The following is a 23628-nucleotide window of genomic DNA, read 5'->3' on the forward strand; positions in this document are numbered from 1 at the left end:
CTCCCTGGCAGGTCCCCCTCCACCCAAAAGCTCAGCAGTGTCTGCTTCCAGCTCCTCTGGTGAAGGTTCTGCACAGGGGGGAAATTCTTCTTCCTCAGAAGTAGAATCCTCTGTAGAGGGAGGGATAGTGGGTAGGGATTTACCCTTACTAACCCTAGCTTTAGGGAGCACTTGGTCCATTGTTCCAGGATCCAAGTCACCCTGTCCTTTTTGCTTTTTGGCCTGAGTCCTTGTCAAAGCAAAAATAAATATGCCCAGGAATGCCCAGCATTGCTGCGTGAGCCTCCTACTCCACTTCTGCCCAAGCTGATGTCTCTAAATCATTCCCTAGTAGACAGTCTACAGGTAAATCTGAGGCAACCATAACTTTCTTTGGACCATGTAGGCGGGCGTCGCTCGCCTCACCTACGAACATCCAGAATTGGCGTTCGCCCGACGCCTTCCCCGACTTCCGCCCACGTCGTCATGGAGACGCGTGGAGGTGGAGATGGCAATCGGCCCCAGACTTCCGGGTTGCCGGAACTTTAAATAATGAAGACGCCGCGAACGAGAGGAGAGAGGAGAAACCGGAGCCGAAGGATTTCCATCGAGCACCCGAACGAGGAGACCAGGAGCGGAGAGCAGATCCCGACACAGAAAAGACGGCCGGAGCAGAAAGACAAAGAGGACACGAAGCAGCCTGCCACGGCCCAGGAGGGTCGTGGCTGCACAAGGTACGGACCCTTTTTAAGGGCAGCAACAATAAGGGGAAAGAAGGGGAGGGGGAGAGAGAGAGAGAGAGAGAGGGTGGGAAAAGACAGGAGGTGAAAGACGGGGGAAACTCCCAGGGCACCCTGCCACTCGACTAATAGAGAGAGCAAAAACCCCCTCCTCCTCACAAAATCCTAACCATCCCACTAAAGTAAAAATTCCACAAGACCTATTAGTGTTTGTTTAGTTAGTCCCTCACTACTTCCCTCACAGCTCCACCCCTCCCCTCACTAATCACAGAAATCAGTAGACCAAGAAAATACCGTCCCACTTACCTGCTGTATCATCTTTTGTTCTTCCGAGGGAAATCGTGGACCCAGGGGAGGACACCTGAAACTCGCCACCTGGAAAATAAAAATTTAAGGAAACCATTAAAGACCTGCAAAGTCCTACAGATTGGAGGAAGAGCAACAAATGAGAGGAAAAAAAGGCTACCATCCTATCACTGTGTTCCACCTCTCCTAGAACTTAAAATAAAGAAAGAAAAACCCCTGTTAAGGGTTAAAAATCTGCATCTGTGTTCTCTGTATCCCAGATCACAACCCCAATCCCCCACAGACCAGTAACCCCCCCCCCCCCAGTTGAGATTCACAACAGCCATGGGGTGGCTAAGAGTGTTTTTATGAGCGTCTGCCAGTTGGTACTGGTGACCAAGTAGTTGTTTTTCAGGGTGTACCAGTTTCTCTATTACCATGGTAACACTGGCACCTGTGTCCCTGTAGGCCTGAACCTCAACACCATTGATTACGGGCAGTTGCTTGTACTTATCCATATTAAGGGGACAAGCAACCAAGGTGGCCAAATCAATGGCACCTTCAGAGACTAACACAGCCTCTGTGGTCTCCCTAACAAGACAAACCCCAACTAAATTACCAAAAGTGAGCCCAGCTACTCCCTTGGATCGGCTATTAGTAGGTTTGCTCCCACCACCACTGCTATTACTAGGGGCACTAGAGGTTGCAGTAGGGATTGTGGTAGTGGGAGGCTTGGTGCTTTTCTTTGGACAATTGGCATCAGTTGTCCAATGACCTTTAACTTTACATAAATAGCACCATGGTTTTTTTAATTGATTAGAAGAGGGTTTGGACCCACCATCCCCACCAGAGTGTTTTTGTGGGCCTGATGAAGACTCATTTTTAGATTTGTCCCCCCCCTTGTCTGAAGACTTACCATCTTTCTTCTTGCAATCCTTGTCACCCCCTGTATGAACTTTTCTGTTCACTCTTGTTCTGACCCATTTGTCTGCCTTGTTTCCCAATTCTTCAGAAAAGGTCAGATCTGAGTCCACTAGATATTGGTGTAACAAATCAGACACACAGTTATTCAGAATATGCTCTCTCAGGATTAGATTGTACAGGCTTTCATAGTCAGAAACTTTACTGCCATGTAACCACCCCTCCAAGGCCTTCACTGAATAGTCAACAAAGTCTACCCAGTCTTGTGAGGACTCCTTTCTGGTTTCTCTGAACTTAATCCTGTATTGTTCAGTGGTTAAGCCAAATCCATCTAAGAGTGCATTCTTCAAAACTGTAAAATTATTGGCATCACTTTCTTTAACAGTAAGGAGCCTATCCCTACCCTTTCCACTGAAAGATAGCCATAGGATAGCAGCCCACTGCCTTTGAGGGACCCCCTATACCATACAGGCCCTCTCAAGTGCAGCAAACCACTTGTTAATGTCATCTCCCTCCTTGTAAGGGGGAACTATCGTATGCAGATTCCTAGAATCATGATCTCTCACAGGATTGCTATCAGGAATACTGCTGCTGCCACCATGGGGTCCAAACCCCAACCTCTGTCTCTCTTTTTCTAAGTCTAGGGATTCCCTGTCTAGAGCCAGCTGTTGCTGTTTAAGCTTCAGCCTGGTCTCTTCCACTCTCAACTTATTGAGTTCCCTTTCTAACATTTTGTCATCAGGGTGGGTGGGTTGGGAATGTTTTGACACAGAAGAATATTTTGAATGAGCAGAGGGAGACCTGTCCCTAACAGTTGGCACCCTAACAACCTGGCCTCCAGGAACAAAAACATCCCTACTGTGATGGGAGCTTCTATTACTACCAGCTATGCTAGGTGTTCTGCTAAGGGGCAGATTAGGAAGAGAACCCTGTACCACTACCTCAAGGGGCTCCCCTGAGTCAGAGTGTGAGCTGTCTACTAACTTTTCCGATGAGGTGCCACCCGGGGCCTTATCATTCTCAACAAGCATATTAGACAGCAATTCTCTAGAAGGGTTCTTTCCTACCACTAAACCTCTCTCAATGCAGAGACTCCTTAGGCTCTTAAAGTTAAGGTGCTAATAAGTTGTATTGACTAAATTAAGAGGAGTTCCTACACCAGACATGATAGAAGAAAGTTTAGAGACAGATAAAAGAGAGAAATACTTTCAGGACTTTTTAAAGAACAGAAAAAAAACCTTTTTCAACTTTTTGAAACTTTTAGAAAGTTTTAGAGGTACTTTTCAGCACTTAGCAGATAGTGTAAGAGAAGAAAAGCAAAAGTTTTTGGTTAGGTGTAGATACACTGAACTTGTTTTGTATATTATTCTCTTATGAAAAGTACAATATGACAAAGTGGTAAGTAGTTACAAGTACTTATCCCACCGCTGCACAGCCAATGTAGGAGGCTGGCCTGGCTTGTAGTGGGTACCAAGGGGTACTTACACTCTGTACCAGGTCCAGTTATCCCATATTAGTATAGAAGAGGTGTTTCTAGCAGCTTAGGCTGATAGAAGGTAGCTATAGCAAAGCAGCTTAGGCTGAACTATGAGACATGCAAAGCTCCTACTATACCACTGGTTTCATATGCACAATATCATAAGAAAACACAATACACAGATATACTAAAAATAAAGGTACTTTATTTTTATGACAATATGCCAAAAGTATCTCAGTGAGTACCCTCAGTATGAGGATGCCAAATATACACAAGATATATGTACACAATACCAAAAATATGCAGTAATAGCAAAAGGAAGTAGTGCAAGCAATGTAAAGTTAGAGAAGATTGCAATAGGGGCACATAGGTATAGGGGAAACACAAACCATATACTCCAAAAGTGGAATGCGAACCACGAATAGACCCCAAACTTATGTGAGCTTGTAGAGGGTCGCTGGGGCTGTAAGAAAACAGTGAGGGTTAGAAAAATAGCCCACCCCAAGACCCTGAAAAGTAGGTGTAAAGTGCACCTATAACATCCAGAGAGCACAGAAGTCGTGATAGGGGGTTTCTGCAAGGAAGACCAAACACCAGCAAAGCAACAACAGTGGATTTCCAGACCTGAGTACCTGTGAAACAAGGGGACCAAGTCCAAGAGTCGCGACAATGTTGAGAGTGGGCAGATGCCCAGGAAATGCCAGCTGAGGGTGCAAAGAAGCTGCCACCGGATGGAAGAAGCTTTGGTTTCTGCAAGAACGAAGAGGACTAGGAACTTCCCCTTTGGAGGATAAATGTCCCACGTTGTGAAAAAGCTTGCAGAGGTGTTCCTACGCAGAAAGACCGCAAACAAGCCTTGCTACCTGCAAGGGTCGCGGTTAGGGTTTTTGGATGCTGCTGTGGCCCAGGAGAGACCAGGATGTCGCCACTTGGATGAGGAGACAGAGGGGGCACCCAGCAAGTCAGGGAGCCCTCACAGAAGCAAGCAGCACCCACAGAAGTACCATATCAGGCACTTAGAAGAGGAGTGAACCGGTGTCCACCCGAAGTCAGAAAAGGGAGTCCCACAACACCGGAGGACAACTCAGAAGGTTGTGCACTGCAGGTTAGAGTGTCGGCGACCCAGGCTTGGCTGTGCACAAAGGAAATCCTGGAAGAGTGCACAGGAGCCGGAGCAGCTGCAAATCACGTGGTACCCAGCAATGCAGTCTAGCGTGGGGAGGCAAGGACTTACCTCCACCAAACTTGGACTGAAGAGTCACTGGACTGTGAGAGTCACTTGGACAGAGTTGCTGAGTTCCAGTGACCACGCTCGTCATGCTGAGAGGGGACCCAGAGGACCGGTGATGCAGTTGTTTGTTGCCTGCGGTTGCAGGGGGAAGATTCCGTCGACCCACGGGAGATTTCTTCAGAGCTCCTGGTGCAAGAAGGAGGCAGGCTACCCCCAGAGCATGCACCACCAGGAAACAGTTGAGAAGGCCGGCAGGATGAAGCGATACAAGATTGCAGTAGTCGTCTTTCTACTTTGTTGCGGTTTTGCAGGCGTCCTGAGCAGTCAGCGGTCGATCCTTTGGCAGAAGGTGAAGAGAGAAGTGCAGAGGAACTCTGGTGAGCTCTTGCATTCGGTATCTGAAGAATTCCCCAAAGCAGAGACCCTGAATAGCCAGAAAAGGAGGTTTGGCTTTCTAGGAAGGAGGATAGCATAGTAACACAGGTATGAGCCTATCAGAAGGAGTTTCTGACGTCACATGCTGGCCCTGGCCACTCAGAGCAGTCCAGTGTGCCAGCACACCTCTGAATCCAAGATGGCAGAGGTCTGGGGCACGCTGGAGGAGCTCTGGGCACCTCCCATGGGAGGTGCAGGTCAGGGGAGGGGTCACTCCCCTTTCCTTTGTCCAGTTTTGCGCCAGAGCAGGGCTGGGGGATCCCTGAACCGGTGTAGACTGGCTTATTCAGAGATGGGCACCATCTGTGCCATTAAAGCATGTCCAAAGGCTGGGGGAGGCTACTCCTCCCCAGCCCTGACATTTTTTTCCAAAGGGAGAGGGTGTAACACCATCTCTCTGAGGAAGTCCTTTTTTCTGCCTTCCTGGGCCAGGCCTGGTTGGACCCCAGGAGGGCAGAAACCTGTCTGAGGGGTTGGTAGCAGCAGCAGCTGCAGTGAAACCCTGGGAAAGGCAGTTTGGCAGTACCCGGGTCTGTGCTAGAGACTCGTGGGATCATGGAATTGTCTCCCCAATGCCAGAATGGCATTGGGGTGACAATTCCATGATCTTAGACATGTTACATGGCCATGTTCGGAGTTACCATTGTGACGCTATACATAGGTAGTGACCTATGTATAGTGCACGCGTGAAATGGTTTCCCCTAACTCACAAAGTTTAGGGAATTTGCCCTGAACGATGTTGGGGCACCTTGGCTAGTGCCAGGGTGTCCACACACTAAGTAACTTTGCACCCAACCTTCACCAGGTGAAGGTTAGACATATAGGTGACTTATAAGTTACTTAAGTACAGTGGTAAATGGCTGTGAAATAACTTGGACGTTATTTCACTCAGGCTGCAGTGGCAGGCCTGTGTAAGAATTGTCAGATCTCCCTATGGGTGGCAAAAAAAATGCTGCAGCCCATAAGGATCTCCTGGAACCCCACTACCCTGGGTACCTCAGTACCATATACTAGAGAATTATAAGGGTGTTCCAGTATGCCAATGTGAATTGGTGAAATTGGTCACTAGCCTGTTAGTGACAATTTGGAAAACAGAGAGAGCATAACCACTGAGGTTCTGGTTAGCAGAGCCTCAGTGAGACAGTTAGTCATCACACAGGGAACACATACAGGGTACACTTATGAGCACTGGGGCCCTGGCTGGCAGGGTCCCAGTGACACATACACTAAAACAACATATATACAGTGAAATATGGGGGTAACATGCCAGGCAAGATGGTACTTTCCTCCAGTGTCACTGTTGCAAATTTGGGCAGAGGAAATATGTCACACATGAGTCCTACTGCAGGACATAAGGCAGGCTTATTAGTAAGTAAAACATTTGCAGGCAAATCAAATGAGATGATGATGCAAATTTATCAGCAGACAAATATCACCAATTCTATTTCACATGAGAACTTCACGATGTGGAGTAACAAATGAGGGAGATAGTTCAATTTGAAAACTAAAAAACTGAAATGGGCCTGTTATACGTAACTGACACATATATATATATATATATATATATATATATATATATATATATATATATATATATATAACTTTTGCTGCCATAGATTTCAGATTCCATTATTGATGTAATTTGTGAGGTCATAAGAAGCGCATCACAGAGGTGCAAGTCTTACTTATGTCAGTTACGTATATCTGGTGTATTTTATAGTTTTTTTGTTTATAAATGGTAGTGTTTTTTCACTGCATTTCTATGTTTTTTTAAATGTTAAGTTAAAATCTAACTACCTTTGTCATGTATGACCCATCTCTACCTTTTGGCCTGGGCCAGGTCTAGCACCCAACCCTCCACACAGATGGCCAACCACAGTGTAAGACTATGCATGGCAGAGGTTGGCCATAGAGCCTGGTCTGTGGGCAGGCCCTGCACCCAACCACATGTGGCAGCCAACCCCTTGCCATGCATTGCTTTTGGTTGTGGGTGGTGATGGAGTGGCTACAGGTCAAGGCTGAAACGGCGTCAACATGTACTGATGTTTATGTATAATACTGAGGGCAGTTTTTTTTTGTTATGTTACTCCAATCGCACTTGAAACTCACATACCCTCCGACTTTCAAAAAGTAATGCACTCTAGTCACATCACAGCAGCATAAATATGCCAAAATGCATTTTCATGCGGCCCTTGTCATTTCAAAGATGGCACTCAAAAATACCAACCTGTTGCCTTTTAGACCTGAACAAGTTTTTATAACTCAGTGCATGGAGTTACATAGTTGGGGTCATATTTATAATCCCCTAGCGCCACCATGTGCCACATTAGCGTAATTTCTGTTTACACTAATGTGGACCAACAAGGTCAAAATCCTAGCTCCTTGTATACAAAGTGGTGCAATGCATGCATTGCGCCAATTTGTAACTCTTTGTGCTCCATTATGCCTGTGCCAGGCATAATGTATGCAAAGGGGTCCTTCCCCTGTTAGGATGGGGCGGAAAAATGGCCTAAGAATCAAAGAGATTTCCTTGCATTATTTTGTACGGCACTTTTAACGCCTGCTCAAAGCAGGCGGTAAAAGGGGGATTCTATTATTTATAATGGTCCCCTATGTACTCTGCAGGTGTAGGGCCAATATTTTGGTGCTACTCCTGCAGAGTACATCAATAGCGTCATAAAAAATTACGCTATTGCCCCCTACTCTGTGCCATGGTGCCACGTATTTTAAATATGGTGCACACATGGTAGTGTTAGGGAGGGGCTAAGGAGCAGTACCACTTTCCATAAATCTGCCCCTAGATGCGCTGGAACATTCAAAGGCATCAATAAGTTACACACTCATGCAGTGACTCAATGCACTGCTATCTGCATTGGCCTCAGTCTCCATAAAAAAGCCAACCACCCTGCTGCAACCCATGTTTATGTTTGTGGATGTGGGCAGGTACTCAGCAAAGATTTAAAAATTAGCAAATAAGTGAATCAGAGAACTCAAACTGCCAAAAGAGTATTTCCCTCTATATTACCCTTCAGTAATCCTTGTATTGATCCGCTTATAGCGACAGGGGAGTTTACATCCATGTGTACCCAGGGGCTCTAAAAAAAACGTGGGAAATGGGTACGCAACTGATATTTTCCTTACCACTTGTATCATGACTCTGAACCATTAGGAGTTCACATTCGTCATTGTGTTAAGTGTGCTGTTCTGTGCCCACTATGACACTAAGGGGCACATTGTGCTACCTTAGCACCGCCATAGCATCATTGCCTTTGCCCCGCGCCATATTTACAAAGTAGTGAAATGCACGCATTGCGCCACTTTGTAACCCCTTGCGCCACATTATGCCTGCGCCAGACATAATGTATGCAAGGGGGTGTTTCTGTGCAGGAAGGCCCAGAAAAATGGTGCAGTGAAATTTACATCATTTCACTGCACCATTTTTTCTGTCATTTTTAATACCTGCTCAAGGCACGCATTCAAATGACCCACCCATGGGTCTGCCTTTGCTTTGCTGCACTATTGTCGCTATTGACGCTAGTACAGGAAAGCGCTGCTACAGTGTCAAGAATTGTGATGATGTTGTGCTAACGACCGCCAGGGTGCGCCGCATTCTAAATATGGCACAACCATGGTGTCGTTAGGTGGGGCAAGGGTGAAGCAAGAAGAGTGGCACATCAGGACTGATGCACCACTTTCTTGTAAATATCCACCTCAGCATGCACACATGTGCGTGCAATTTGGTGACACGGTACACATTTTAAAGCACAAAACAATATTGCAGGTTTTTAATATGTATTGTTTATTTGTTGTAATGTTTAGCTTTCAGGTACAATGCATAAAACAACGTAACCCCTCAAAATGGGGGATTATGTCATATATATATAAGTAAACCATTGTATTTAAGTTACTTACAGAGGGCACCATTTCTGCCCCTTGGGTTGTCCCCCATAGTAGATTAGATGTTTTTGACTATGGTCCTGATGAATTGCCATTGACCCTCTAGGACACATTTTGGCTACATACTGAACACTGGGACAGTCCACATCGCAGATGTTAGACTTATTTTTACCTTAACAAGGACATCCACCCGGAATAACATTGATTTGGATGTTAATTTTATTTATTGGCACCACCCTGATCTGCACTCACAGCACGAAAGAATGATTGTTTTCAGACTGAACACCATCAGACAAACAGACAGGAAAAGATCTCTGTAGAAGAGCCCCCTGGCGGCTGTGTTGCTTATTGGAGCTCCCCTCCGACAAAGAGGATAAACCTGTGACCAGGAGTAGTCTGGGGATCCATAGACCCCACAATGTTGATGAACTGATACTGAAGCATACAGCTTTGGTGGGTGAGGTACTGTGCATCCTATAAAGGCTACTCCTGTGATACTGAAGGGACCTTTTTACCATAGTTTGGCTAATCTGGCTTCTTTACAGAACAGCCCTCCTTCTTTGTAAAGCACAGTATTGACTGGGAAGACGTGTGCTGGACCAAAATTCTCTCTTATTTCCCTCCAAGATATTTTGTTCTTTTTATTGCATGGGCACTTGCCAGTTTATGAGGTTGCACGGATCAGTGATGATTCTTCTTCAAAGGTCAATATGGCTCTATCTGTTGGGCATCACATGATCGATGCCTATTCAACTCTACTGCTGACTGAGTGCAATGGCCCTGCGTTGCTGGCTGGATTGGGGCTGGATTGAGGCTGTCACTTTTTTGCTCAGCAGTTTCTCTTATCTCAGGTGAGTTCTGCCGGTAGTTGCATGTTTATGAGAAGGAATCACTGCTTTATGAGTGGGGTAGATTGCCATGTGATTCATTCTGTAATATAGAATTGGGCACTGTCGCTTAATTTGGCAGTTTCTTCCTTCTCCCTGCCTTGCATAGTACAACTCTTTGCTGTGGTTCAGATCTTTTCATTGCTGTAGAAGGATCCTACACCAGATGCAAGTCGTGTAGTTAAATAAAGAAACATTTGTGATTCCATCTAACAAGAGCCCCACATACAATGCAGGGCTTCTACTGATAACTGTTTTGGGATGGTAAAGAGTACTGTTTAAGAATGAGCAATGCAGCATGTACGATGCCCATACGATCTCCAAAATGAGGCTCTAATGAGGCATACACTTAGTACATTTGTTATAACTTTTGTAAATTTAAGGTTAGGTTATGAACCACTGGTATTCAGCTTGGAGTTTCCAAAGAGATCTCTATGGTGTGAACATCACATTATCTAACAAGCTGTAATAGGATCAGAGCAGTGAATCTGTGCCCTGTTCATAGACAGGCTTGTACTAGTACTGTACCTGTCACAGGGTCTATACATCCAAAGCCACAGCCATGCTGGCAGCACTTTTTGACCCCAAAACAGTTGCTGTCACTGTTGCATGTTCTGCGAAGAGGAATGATCGTGCAGGTATATTTAACTGTAGGGCACACACCAGACTTCTCTGTTAATAAAACAACATTTGCAGAAATAGTTCATGACTTTATGATGCAAAGTAATCAACTGTGGATTTCACATGCGAACTACACAATGCCCCCACCCACAGCTTTTCAGTAGGAAAAGCATCCTATAAGTCTCAGAATTGCTTAGAAAATGAGAAAGACTTATCAGTGTTATGCCCTGGTTGAAATTACTAACATCGTAACTCAAGATATGTGTACATCACAGCAGACATTCATCACAGTCCCAGTTAGACACACCCCTGTTGTATGGAAGATAGTAGAATAAAACATTGTATGTATGGAATTCCTTAATTTTTAACACTGTTTTGTGCTATTACTGTTTTGTTGGCAGTGTAATGAATACGTGTGTGGTGTGATGTGCCCATTATGCACTTGGCATGCATACATGTGAGTGAGATTGTTTAACAGGTGTTAAAAGGAGGCTTCCATTAGTTACTCACTGAAGAAAACACAGTTACAGGTCAGTTGCATTTCAGTGATTAGAGTTATGGGAAGCCGTTCATGTCAAAATTACAGCTCCCCATATAGGACACCTTCTGAAATGCATAGCGTGCTGCAAAATAAAAATGACACACACCAGAATGAATGTACTATGTGTCAAAATAATTATGATACCTGGCAGAGTGAATTTGAATTGAACCAAAACAAATATGAAACCTGGTAGAGTGAATATGATACTTAGTGATTAATATGAATAACACACACCGAATTGAATAAGAAATCTACTGAGATATATGTCAGTCATACTCAAATGAATATGATTATGATATATGTTGCAATGGATATGATTCAAGTTAAAATTAAGATGTGTTAATATGAATAAAGCATCCATTGAAAGGAATATGACACATGCTAAGATGAATATGACATGCATTGAAATGAATATGAGCTCACTGAAATGAAGTCAACATGTCTTAAAATGAATATGTTTAATGCTGAAATTAAAATGAAACTTGTCAAAATGAATATGTTATGCTTTGAAAGTGATATGATACACAGCAAAACACATATTTCATGTATTGAAATGAAATAATTAAATGGATATGACTAGTGTTAAAAGTATTATGACAGGTGTTAAAGTGAATATGACATCCATTGAAATGAATGGCATTCATTGAAAGGAATATGACACATGTTAAGATGAATATGAGCCACTTTGACATGAATATGACATCTGGTGAAGTTAATATGACCCATATCAAAATGAATATGACATTCATTAAAATGAATTTGACACTTTTTGACATGAATATTGAACTATGTGAGATAAATGTAGCATACTTTGAAATGAATAAAGTACATATCAAAGTGAACACATGCCGTGTTTAAATGAATATTACCCTGTTTAAATGAATATGCTTGCATTGAACTGATGTTGATTTGCTTTAAAATTAACATTACATATTAAATGTAATATTACATATTCTCAAAGGGTTTGATATGTACTAAAATGAATTAGCTGAAATTAATATACCACACATTTAACAGAATATAAAACAAGGAACCAGCCTTTACAACGAATCCATTACATGCATCAATTTATAACGCAGGTAAGTATTTCCACATTTGGCACACAGTACTTTATCACACAGGTAAGTATTTTTCTAAATAACACACTTTGCGGGTAGAGGTAAAGGGAGGTGTTAGAAATGCGGTCTCTAGTTGGCAGTGGTTTGCACCCTGTACAAGTAGGGACCCTCACTCTAGTCAGGGCAAGGGAGTCACACAGCTAGGATAACCCCTGCTCAAAGCCTTGGTAGCTTGGCATGAGCAGTCAGGCTTATCTCACAGACAATGTGCAAAGTATTTTTACACGCACACACAGTAACACAGTGAAAACACCACAAAAGTCCTCCACACCAGTTTAGAAAAATAGCCAATATTTATCTGAATAAAACAAGACCGAAACAACAATAAATCCAACATACACAAGCAAAGATACACATTTTCAAAGATTAAGGGCCTCATTACGAGTTTGGCGGTTCAACCACCATCTGCTTGGCTGTTGGACCACTGTATTACAATTCTGGCAGTCCCATAGGGGAAAGTCCACCAATGTCCCACTGGCACCACCAGGCAGTGCAGACCACCGCGGTGGCGAGGCCGGCCAAACAAGCCGAGGGAGCCAGTGCTTCCGTTGGGAACGTTATGATATTGCATACTGCCAACATGACTGTGGCAGTCCAACCACCACAACCCAGGAGTTGGAAATGGAGAGAATAAAGGAAGCAACTCACCTACAGGCCGTATTAGACATCCTGTGCCACCATGGAGCCCATCACACACGTCCTGCAGCAGGTGCTGCTCATTGATGGACCAATACAGCACCCACATTGGAACACAATGGAAGGTCAATGGGATGCACAATAGGTTGTGAAACAAATATCCAAATCTCACAATGCAAACAATACCTGCAGAATAGGAATGGCAGCATCAGCATTCATGGGAAGAGGCTGCTCTGGGACACATTTCACGGTGCACATGCCCCTAAAACTGCCTTTGCACAGGAACCGGCCCTTCATATATCTCAGGGACAAACAATATTTGAGCAGGGTGACATGCCTATCTGCCAAATGTGTAAGTGCAAGTCAAGAAAGCACACACAACAGCAACAGCATAGGCCATACTTCTAGATGAAGTCGCTGTAAGGTACAAACATCAAAATGGACACAGGGTCAATCAAATGCAAAGGAAGCTACCACTATTGAACACCCTACATGTGTGGACAAACAAAACTCTACCTCCCACACATGAGATGAAAGTACAATCCATATCAGGGGGACAAATCTAACACCATACATGCTGACATTGGCCAACACTAGATGAAATACTTACCCTAGCAAACATAACACAATGCAATGACACCCCGATTGGATCAATACCAATATATCCATACACTGAACACCTGCCCTTGTCTTAGGTGACCAGCACTGCCCACTAAATCAGATATTGCAAAAAACAGCAACTGGATCAGCAATCCGGGTGAAACACACACAACTGTAGACATACACAAGTGATTCAGGAACAACATAAAGGTAGAAAAGTAATGGTAGGGCAAATGTGCTCCCAACAAAATAACAGCTTGGGTTTATTCAATTCAAATGCTGAAAAGCAAAGGCCATTGGCCACTCTATGTGAGTCCATGCACATTACTGTGCCCAACCTAGACTCCAGTCACTGCCAGGGACCCTCTACAGGAAGGGGTATCAAGTGGCAGACAGGCACCTCAGAGTCCATCCTTATGTGTGGTATGGTCATATTTTGGATGGATGGATTTGGGAGGGGGGGCTTTTTCTTCAGAGGGGTGGGCATCTCCTTGTGGGGGGATGGGTGTGGGTGCTTGCAGGGGAAAAGGCGTGACAGGGGAGGACCTGGATGTCAAAGGGATGGGTTGGGCTGTAGGTGGGGGCCTTTTGAGTTTGGGAGGGAGTTTGGAGGTAACAGGGGAAAGGGCAAGGTCGAAAAGAATATTCTCCTTGGGAAAACAGGTAGGGTCATCAGAAGGGATTGGGGAGTTGGAGGTTGATGGAGTGGTGGGCTTGTCTGTGGGTGTAGATGCCTTGGGTGTGTACATCTGCGAGGTATGTCTGTGTTTGGGTGCTGTCTATTATGTGTGTGGGTGTGGGCATTTGTGCATTTTAGGGGGGCTGGCAGGTGGAGGTACTGGGTGATGAGGGATGGTGGATGTGTGTGTGTCTGTTCGGGTGGTGTCTGTGGGTATGCTGGATGTGGTGGATGTCTCTGTGGGTGTTGTGGTGGTCTCTGGGGGTATGGTTCCTGAGGAGTGAGGGTCCGTGGGTTGTGAGCTGTTGTCTGGGTGTATGGTGGGTGTGGAGGATGTGTCACTGGGTGTTGTGGTGGTGTCTGTGGGTATGTGGATGTGGTGTGTGGGTAGGTGGGGGTGTCTGTTGAAATGGTGGCTGATGTGGTGTCTGTGGGTAAATGCCGAGTGCATGCATGCTGGTGTGTCTTGTGGTGTTTGTGTCGATGTTTGCTGCTTGTGTGTGTTGAGGTAGGTTCATGCGGATGTGTCTGTGTGCTTAGGACCGGTAGGGCAATAGGGAGTTTTGATTGGGAAGAGAGAGGTGGTGGGAGAGAGGATTGGGGGTGGATTACTGTCATCAGTGAGGAGGCCAGAGCCTGAAAAGATCTCTTTAGGCCAGAATAGAAAGCCTTCTAGGAAAGCATTTGTCTGATGAGGTTGGCTTGCTAACCCATGGATGGCATTCACAATGGCAATCTCCTCCACAGAGATATTTCTCAGGAGGTTAATCGTCTTCTCACTCAGGGCAGCAGGGGTAACAGGGACTTGTGCTGCGGTGGCTGGGGCAAAGGAGACACCAACCCTCTTGGGTGAGTGGGCATGGCCAACTGGGTGGGAAGCAACAGGGAGGATGGTGATAGAACTGAGGGTGGCGGACAAGGATGGTACAGGAGCAGGTCCTGATGGGTCCCCCACCACTAGGGAGTGGCACTGGAGGTAGAATATGAAGATGAGAAGGTCAATCCTGTGTCCTCTGTGGCACTCCCCTCACCCTCCGGGCTACTGGATCCCTCCGTGTTGGTGGTGTCATGACTGGAGGCACTGTGGCCAGATGCTTCCCCAGTTGGTTGCACCCTGTCTCATTCACTTGCCTGGGATGATGCTGCAAATGCATCAGCTGTGATTAGCAAACATTACCATGATGTCAAGTAGTCCATAGCAACAAACTACATCCAGGTGCCTCCTACATGTACCATACCATATGCATGCATGCCACATGAACTGTCAACAGTTGCCCACAGGAAAAACAGGATCTCAGACAACTCCAATTGCATGGGTGAAGTTGTGCAATCACAGTAACCATTGAACAAGTAGGAGACCATATCACATTCAATGTTTTGCCTTGTGGAGCATACCTGTTACCTGTTGTCATACAATAGTATGCCAATGTCAAGTTCATTCCAACAGATCCCACACAAGGTCATGCAGACATCTATTCATCACATACACAATAACACAACAAGAAATGATGTTCCAAAATCCTGCCATGTTCCTGACAACAGTACAGTATCCTGAAGAAGGTGACATGGAAATACTCATGTCACACTGGAAACATATCAACAATGCACACTTCACCATGTGTAAATTGTACCAATGGAGTCATGGAGGTAGTACTAATGTTGCTCAGATATACTCCATATTTGGCATGGAAATGTATACTGTAAACAAAATGTGCAAATTGTCTGTGAGATATGTCTCTAAAATCCACAACACAATGGCCCCAGAGAAATCTCCACTGCTATATGGCACCCCTTACTATGACAAAGTCTGATTGCATCAGCAGATGCCATTAATCCTTTGTATGATGTAGAGGCCCAGGGATTTGCAAGTACTTATAGAAGGCCCTCGAAATGTTATACAGATTGACAGTGTTACAACTCAGATACTCTGGGTATTGAATTTTGTTGAGGTACATGAACAAGACAGTGGCAACAGCTAAGCTGTGAGCATGCATGACATTGCAGTTTTGTGACATTGTGTTGTGACTTGCCAGACTCTACTCCCCCAGTTATTCCTGTCAAGCCCTGAGGATGCAGGATGGCCAAGACCTTCTCCTCCCAGGAAAAGAGTCTTAACAGGGCACTGTGAGGGCCACTGCCAGTCTCCTTGGCCTCCAGCTGCTTCCTGGTGATCAGGGAAATGACCTTGTCCCTGAGGTTGTTCCACCTCTTCCTAATGTCCTCCTTTGTGCGCAGGATGGTGTCTACAGCAATCACTCTATCGGCTATCCTGTCCCACATTTTAATTTCCCTACTGAGAGGATTGTAATGGACTTAGGCTCCAAACAATTGTGGCTCTACTCTAATGATTTCATACACCATGACTCTCAACTCATCCTCTAAAAATTATGGGTTTCGGGCCGTGACATGCCTAGAAATCAAAGGGGGATGAAAGTGACTAATTAAACAAGACAGGTGAATATGGGGAAAAAATAGATGATGTGTGTGAAAGGTGTAAAATGGGATGGGGGAAAAAAGCGCTGACTTATCACAAAAAATGGACAAAATTATGTGTGGTCTGTCTTGCTGTGCTACAGTGGCAATACAAAGGATTGTGGTTTGTGAAGGGGTGTGTTTTATAGTGTCCTTTGTAGGTGTGTCCACTTGGCCAATGTGTGTCAGCTGTGTTGTTTTGAATTCATCCAGTGTGCACTTGTCTGTTACTTTGCTGAACGAGGACCAAGGTGGTTGACTGCCACGGCAACTGTGTGTTTGAAGTAGGCTTGGTGTTTGGTCCAGGTGCTGATGGCACTGGAGGTCAGACCGCCCTAAATCGAAGCCCCTGTGCCACTGGCGGTCTGCCTTTTTTGCTTGCCAGTTTGCCTTTTTTGCTTGGTGGATGATGGTCCTTCCTGTATGAATCATAAAATGGTGTTCTGGGGACGGCCAGCGCGGCATTTGTTTGGGGACCGCCAACATGGCAGTCTGGCGGCCTGACCACCAAACTCGTAATCAGGCCCTAAATATTAGTATAGCACTTAGAAACACAATAGCTCCAACTGAGGCTATCACGACGTCTTGACAGAGTCATTCCCAATAGTGCGACGCCACTCGGGTGGGAGTGTGGGCTGGTCACGGAGTCGCACAGACCCCAGGTACAGTACCCTGGAAAATGAGGAAACAAAAACTACATGGAGTCAGGGAAGTGAGGCGTCACTGGAGTCGGTGTGGTGTTGGTTCCTTACTGCTACTGGGGAAGGGAGGCATTGGTTCATTACTGCTAGGCAGGAGAGGTGTTGGTTCCTTCCTGCTAGGCGGGAGAGGTGAGGCATCGGTTCCTTACAGTTGCAGAGGAGGTGATGGGGCATCAGTGGCGAGGCATCAGTTTCTTTTGACAAGGTGGGGTCGATGAATCCAGCAGGTCAAGACACAAGGCGTGTCACAGGTGCTGTGGTGAAGTAAGAGTTGGGTGTCACGAGCGTCAGTGACACTGCACTTGGGACTCAAGCTGTGGTGGGACTTCACAGGTGCTTTAGCGGTGTTGCACCTGCAACATTGGTCTCGATTTTTGTACTCAGTGGAGACCACGGCTCAGGTCTTTACAGCTGCACGGAGTCAGACCGAGGCACCTATTCCGAAGTCGCTCTGGAGTCGATGTACATGGTTTCTTCTTGGTTGTACCAGAACTCACTCCCAAGGGCACAGGAACTGGATTTGGCACCACCTGGCAAGTCAGGACTCTTAGCAAGAGAGCCCAGGTGCTGGCAGATGAAGTCTTTGATGTACCTGAGACTTCTTAACAGGCGGCAAGTTCAGTCCAAGCCCTTAGGGAACCTATAGAAGCAGGATGTAGAAAGCAAAGTCCAGTTCTTTCACTCCCTGGACAGAAGCAGCAAGCAGCATACATTTGTGGGGTCAAAGATCTAGTACTTATACCCATTTCTGCCTTGGAAGAAGGAAAACCTAAAAGATACGTCTTTCTAGTGCACAAGACTCTGCTATTCCTGGCCTGGCCCCAGACACACTCCAGGGGGTTGGAGGCTGCTTTGTATAAGGACAAGCACAGACTATTTAGGTGCAAGTGTCAGCTCCGCCCACCACTCTAGCTCAGGAAGACCCATCAGGCTATGCATGGCACACCTCAGATCCCTTTAGGTGGCTGTTTAGAGTGAACTCACAAACATCCCCACTGTCATCCTGACCCAGATGTGTCACAGCTAGGCAGAGACACAGAATGTTGAAGCAATAAAATACCCACTTTATAAAAGTGGCAGTTTAAAAACCAACTTCACCAAAAGATGTATTTTTAAGTTGTGAGTTCAGTGACCCCAAACCCCTATCTCTATCTGCTACTAATGGGAAATTACACTTAAAAGATATTTCAAGGCAATCCCCATGTTACCCTGTGAGTGAGACATGCCTTGCAATAGTGAAAACTGAATTTAGCAGCATTTTACTATCAGGACATGTCCTACCTTTTAAATATACTGCACCTTGCCCATGGGACTGCCTTGAGCCAACCTTAGGGGTGACTTACATGCAGTAAAAGGGAAGGTTTGGGCCTGGCAAGTGGGTGCACTTGCCAGATTGAAATGGCAGTTTAAAACTGCCCACACAGACACCGCAGTAGCATGTCTGGACATGTTTACAGGTCTACTCATATGGGTGGCACAATCAGTGCTGCAGGCCCACTAGTAGCATTTGAATTACAGGCCCTGGGCACACATCTTGCACTATAGTAGGGACCGGTAAAAAAAATATGCCAATCATGGATAAACCAATCATCAATTCAATTTAGACAGAGAGCACTTGCACTTTAGCACTGGTCAGAAGTGGTAAAGTGCTCAGAGTCCTAAAGCTGGCAAAAACTAAATGCAGCACATAGTCAAAAACAAATATTAATTTTAATTAATTCATTTTTGTTCATATCATATCCTTTCAGAATATGTAATTTCAATATGTAATGTTAATTTTAAAGCAAATCCACATCAGTTCAATACAAGCCATATTTATTTAAACAGGGTAATATTAATTTAAACATGGCATGTGTTCACTTTGATATGTACTTTATTCATTTCAAAGTATGCTACATTTATCTCAAATAGTTTAATATTCATTTGAAAAAATGTCAAATTCATTTTAATGAATGTCATATTCATTTTGATATGGGTCATATTAACTTCGCCAGATGTCATATTCATGTCAAAGTGGTTCATATTCATCTTAACATGTGTCATATTCCTTTCAATTAATGCCATTCATTTCAGTGGATGTCATATTCACCTTAACACCTGTCATAATAATTTTAACACAAGTCATATCCATTTCAACATAGGTCCTATACATTTCAATATATGTAATATCCATTTTGATGTGTATCATATTAATTTCAAAGCATAACATATTCATTTTGACAAGTTTCATTTCAATTTCAGCATTGGTCATATTCAGTTTCGGGCATGTTGAGTTAATTTTGAAGGGGCTCATATTCATTTAAATGTGTGTCCTATTCATCTTAGAATGTGTGATATTCCTTTCAATGGATGTCTCATTCATATTAACACATCATATTAATTTTAACATGAATCATATCCATTACAACACATATCATAATCATGTCAATGTGTATCATGTTTCTTTCAATGCAAACCGTATTCACTTTGATAAATGGAATGTTCATTGCACAATATATTCTTTTCAAAATAATACATTTTCATTGCAGTACCTTATATTCATTTCAATTTGTCATATTCATTCCAATGTATGTCATATTCCTCTTGGCATATGTCAGTCATGTCAAGAAATGTCCCATTCTTTTTAATGAATATTCTGTTTATTTCAATGATCACTTTATTGTTTACAGCGTGGGCCATATTTATTTCAGTATGAATGATATATATTTCAGTATATCTCTTAATCAATTCGGAGTGTGAGTTATTCATATTAATTACTAAGTAACATATTCACTCTGCCAGGTTTCATATTTGTTTTGGTTCAAGTCAGATTCACTGTGCCAGGTATCATATTTATATTGACACTTAGGGGGTTATTCCAACTTTGGAGGAGGTGGTAATCCGTCCCAAATGTGACGGATTTACCACCAGCCGTATTACGAGTTCCATAGGATATAATGGACTCGTAATACGGCTGGTGGTATATCCGTCACTTTACCGTCACTTTTGGGACGGATTACCACTTCCTCCAAAGTTGGAATAACCCCCTTAGTGTGTTCATTCTGGCGTGCGTCATATTCATTTTGCAACACGCTGTGTATTTCAGGAGGTGTCTTATATGGGGAGCTGTAATTTCGACATGAACGGCTTCCCATATAGAGTCCTTTAGAATGCCTGACATTTCCCAGTTTTGCATGCAATGTGGGCAATGCACATCGTAACATGTGCCACACCCAGTGTACCCGTTTGCTGAGGGAGTTTGATTTAAAGCTTTTTTCCAAAAACACAGCAAGGAATATGGTGTGAGGTATGGCGTGTCTGCAGCGCTTAGCATAAATAGCAAATTTCAGTGGTTTCATGGTTCACTGAAACATAAGCAACCTTTAACTGTGTGTCTTTCTGTGAATTGCTATTTTTTTTAAAACATTTTATTTATGTCATTAACCTGCCACCAACCCTTCATCACTGTGTTTTGATGAGCACAATACGGGGTGCCCAGAAGGTATGATCTTTGGCCTGACCTGCAGCACCTGCCCGGGTATGAAAATCAAACTTTTACACTAGTTCACCTAGGCCCAGATTTAGGAAAAGTGCTGCTTCATTAAATGAAGGGCCACTTTTCTTGTGCCACATTGCGCTCCCACTAATGCCACCATGTGTGCACCATATTAATGATATTGTGCACGTTAGGATCAATTGCATCATAATTTCTGATGCTATTGTGGTACTTTGCAGGATGAGCGCCAAAAATGATGGCACTAATCCTCTAAAGTTCATAGAGGCCCATTATAAACAATTGTGTGCCTCAATTTAAAAATGACGAGAAAAATGGCGCAGGGGAATCCTACTTTTCTGGGCCTCCTAATGGAGGAACGCTCCCCTTGCATTCATTATGCCTGGCAGAGGCATAATGTGGTGCAAAGAGTTACAAAGTGGTGCAATGCGTGCATTGCAACACCTTGTAAATTGGGCACTGCGTTTTTGTTAACCTACCTCCACACACCATAAAAAAATGATGCTAACATGAAACTAGGTGGCGCTAGGCCTTCTCTAAATTTGGGCATTAGTTTTTCCTGAATGTGTCCTCGTTTTTCTTGGTTCAGAGAGCCATGGGCACCCACATGGAGTGTGGCACGTCTCTCAGTGCCCTCCCATTTCTGTAGAAATTATTTTTCCACAGCTTCGTTTTTTTGTGTTTTTTTTAACACAATTGTGATTATCACCTTTCAGGGAAAAATTATTCCCTTTATCAGGCAATCTAGTTGACAGAAATTATTTTTCAAAATTGTGACTTCAAACGGCTAATATATACAAAACAATTTCAAACCCTTTCACTGGCATGTTTTTTAAATGTCAATCTCTCAAAAACTACTCAAAGGATTTACAGAAGCATGCTTTCCCAGAAAATGTCCAATTTCAAAGTGTGAATAGGTTCAGTTGTTGTAACTGAGAGCAAAATGTAGAATGGGATCTAAAATGGGAAAGCTGATTTTTTGACTCCCTATCACCTTAAACTTTTTAATGTGCACAGATTTGCATGAAGTTTAACTACCTGGACCTCACCTCGCTACAGTAGGCAAGGGCCAAATTTGGCGCATGCTCATCCAAAAAGGCCACATTGATGGGCAAATAAAAAAAAACAAAATCTGTGGAAAGTGTAGTGTGAATCATAACTACACAGTAGCGACTGTCACTGTGTAATAATGGAAGATAATATAGAATAGAACGTTTTTGTTCTTCATACTCGAGAATTTTGAATTGTGTTTTTAATTCATATTCAAGTGCACTCAATTATATACTCCTTAAATTGTGCAAAGCAAGAAAAAGATGAGAACAGCAGGAGAAAGAAATCATATTATGTGAGGCCAATAGAATTATAAAGTTATGTTATGCCATGTAATTTATCTTATGTAGTGTTATGTAATGCTATGTCATGTCATGTCATGCTATCTTATGTAATGTTGTATTATGCTATGTCATGCCATGTTATGCTATTTAATGTAATTTTATGCTGTGGTATATCATGTCATTTTATCTTATCTTATGCAATGTTATGTTATGCTATGTCATGTCGTGTTATGCTATCTCATGTAGTATTCTGTAATGTTGGTCTTCTAAATCCCAACAACTCACTCAAAGGTTTTTGGGTGCTGTATGTGGAAAGGAAGCAGTAGAGCTTAGTAACTGACTCCAAACCCCCAAGATGGTAGATTGTTTGAAGATACTTTACCTCTCACAGCAGGCACACATCTTTTCCCGCAGAGGTTGCTGCACTTCAGAGTCTTCGGACAGTCTGTGTCGCTTTGGCACTTTGGGGGAGGCAGGTGCAGATTGCACGCATCTATTTCTTTGGGGCAGGTCCCCGGATGTGGTGCATCTGTAAAACACCAACAGGATTGAACTAAAAACACAGCCATCCTGCGCTAACAGCACAACTGCCACAGGCTGTTCACAGATCCTCACACTGAATTATCCTTATAGATGGTTTGACTCCTTTGGAACTAAGGGGAAAAAGCTTCCAATATCTTCAGAGAAACTGCACACAGCTGAAACTACCATCTCTTGTAGGTTACATTAAGGTGCCTCATATAGAACCCCTTTCCTCCCTCTCATATCATCCTCCTCCTCCCTCTTCTACTGCTCCTATTTGTCTTCTCCGCACTATTTCTCTGTGACTCCTCAGTCTACAGCTCTTCTCTAGCACTCCTCATTTTACTTCTGTCCTACGTACACTCATCTCCATACTGCTGATAGCTCTACTGATCTCCACTCTACCCTATTCTTTCTATTGCTGTTCTCTCTAATGTGCCTTAGGCCATATGTACGAACACATTTTCCCATTGACACAGAATGGGAAAAACCCTTTGCTACATCTGGCCCTTAATCTCTTATTTCTTGCCACTCTTTTTTCTATCACTCCTCACCCCCGCACTTCACCGTACCACTCCTGACTCCACTGGACCTCTCTGTACCACTCTTTTCTGGTGCTCCTCGCTGTCCAGAATTTTTTCTGCAGCTCTTTTCTCCATCTCTCCTTCTTTCACCATGTTTCCTAGCATCAATCTTCTCTGTTCAGTTCATCAGCCCACTGTTATTCTCTCTACAGTTCTTTCCTCTTCTGTTCTTTCTTCTACTCCTTGCTCTCTTATTCTTCTCTCAACTGCTCCTCTTTCACATGCTTCACTCTACGTCTCTTTTCTATACCACTCCTGACTCCACTGCTCTTATCAATACCACTCCTGACTCTACTGCTCTTCCCTATTCCACTCCTGATTCCACTGCTCATATTTATACCACTCCTGACTCTACTGCTCCTCTCTTTACCACTCCTGACTCTACTGCTCTTCTCTATACTACTCCTGACTCTACTGCTCTTCTCTATCACACTCCTGACTCTACTGTTCTTCCCTATACCACTCCTGACTCTTC

The 23628-nt window shown here is 43.9% G+C and overlaps 1 long non-coding RNA gene across 1 annotated transcript; it reads right to left on the reverse strand.

Moving 5' to 3' along the window:
* Nucleotides 1–1023: 1023 nt before the first annotated feature.
* On the reverse strand, nucleotides 1024–22570 carry LOC138297207 (uncharacterized). The gene is made up of 3 exons (XR_011203933.1): nucleotides 22430–22570; nucleotides 1921–2037; nucleotides 1024–1094 (listed from the first exon to the last, which is right to left on the reverse strand). It is a non-coding gene; the product is annotated as an uncharacterized lncRNA (long non-coding RNA).
* Nucleotides 22571–23628: the final 1058 nt, after the last annotated feature.

The sequence above is a fragment of the Pleurodeles waltl genome, chromosome 5, assembly GCF_031143425.1.
Source record: "Pleurodeles waltl isolate 20211129_DDA chromosome 5, aPleWal1.hap1.20221129, whole genome shotgun sequence".
NCBI lineage: Eukaryota > Metazoa > Chordata > Amphibia > Caudata > Salamandridae > Pleurodeles > Pleurodeles waltl.